At 39.8% G+C, this 1,502-nt stretch overlaps 1 pseudogene; it reads left to right on the forward strand.

Annotated features, from left to right (window-relative positions):
- Positions 1 to 243: 243 nt before the first annotated feature.
- Positions 244 to 1,042, forward strand: LOC141512182 (olfactory receptor 10P22-like; annotated as a pseudogene).
- The last annotated feature ends 460 nt before the right edge of the window (positions 1,043 to 1,502 follow it).

Here is a 1,502-nt window from a genome sequence, read left to right on the forward strand (position 1 = left end):
TGAAAAGTTAAAAAACATTTATGTTGTGGTTTTCTTGGAAAGGACATGCTACTTCCCTCTGCTTATTCATCCCAATGTCCTCACTTGGAGAGTGCTTGTTTTTATCTAACTTGGGTCTCTCTAACTGCAGCAGTTTGTCTGTTTATTTCTGTTTCTTTGGGATGATTAACAACTTTCTCTTTGTCCTGTCCCTAGAGTTAGGACCATGGATGATGGAAATAGGACAGCAGTGACTGAATTTATTTTGTTGGGATTACTCAACTGGACTCAGCCTTGAGCATTCCCATGTATTTCTTCCTTCAGCATCACTCTGTGATAGAGATTCTCTACACTATAACTATTGTGCCTAGGATGTTGATGATCTTCTCTTCTCATATCTTGTCCTCTCTATCCTTCCAGCTGCTTCACCCAGATGTATTTCTTTGCCCTCTTTGGCATTGCTGAATGCTGCCTGCTCCCTGCCATGACCTATGACCATTTTACTGCCATTTGCCAGCCTCTGCATTATACAATGCTGATGAACCAGCAAGTATGTGTGGGTATGGTGGTTGCTTCCTATCTAATGGGCATCACCACAGGCGTTACCCACTCCATATTCATCTTTACCTTGCCTTTCCATGGCAATAACATCATTCATCATTTTCTATGTGATGTTTTTCCTGTTTGAGACTCACAAGGAGAGACCCATTCTGGGGTGAGATTGGGAATCTTGCTCTCACCTTACTCTTCATCATTACTCCCTTTATACTAATCTTGTTTTCCTATGTTCATATCCTCATCACTATCCTTGGGGTAGCTTCTGCTCAAGGACGCCAAAAGATCTTTTCTACTTGTTCTTCCCATCTGTTTGTTGTCACAATATTATTTGGGACTGCAACATTTGCCAGTATGAAACTCGGAGCCAATTCTTTAGGTGACACAGTTCAAATCCTCTCTCTTTTCTATGCAGTTGTTAAGTCCTGTACTCAACCCCTTTATCTACACCCTGAGCAACAAAGAGGTGATGGGAGCCCTGAGGCATAAAGTAACAAAGCAACTTTGAAGTCCTTGCCTGATCCAGTGGTTTGTTCGGTTTTCTTTGGATGAGTTGAGGGTCACTTCCTCATCTTTGTTTTTTCTTTAAATTTAAGTTTATATTTTTCAACTACTAGGTATGTATTTGTTATTCCACCTGCTAAAGGGGAAGAACTGCAAAACCCTTGTTAAAATATATAAAGTCAAGGAAGACAAATTCCTCTATCAATTTTGCCCCAAAGTGAGTTTCATTGGCAGAATTGGTGTTCTTTACCATCATGATTTGATCATTGTAGAAGAGTGTGGGGTGGGCTGAACTCCTTCCAATAAGATTATCATTATGATAATTTTGGACTTTCAGAAGAACATTCTTCCTTTAATGAGGGACTCAGGAATCTCTGTCACTTTTGATCTTATATTCAGATCTAGTAATTGGTTTAGGTTTGTGCTTCAATTGGAGGCTAGATGACCACTTTTGGATACATATT

The sequence above is a fragment of the Macrotis lagotis genome, chromosome 2 (genome assembly GCF_037893015.1).
Source record: "Macrotis lagotis isolate mMagLag1 chromosome 2, bilby.v1.9.chrom.fasta, whole genome shotgun sequence".
In the NCBI taxonomy this organism is placed as follows: Eukaryota; Metazoa; Chordata; class Mammalia; order Peramelemorphia; family Peramelidae; genus Macrotis; species Macrotis lagotis.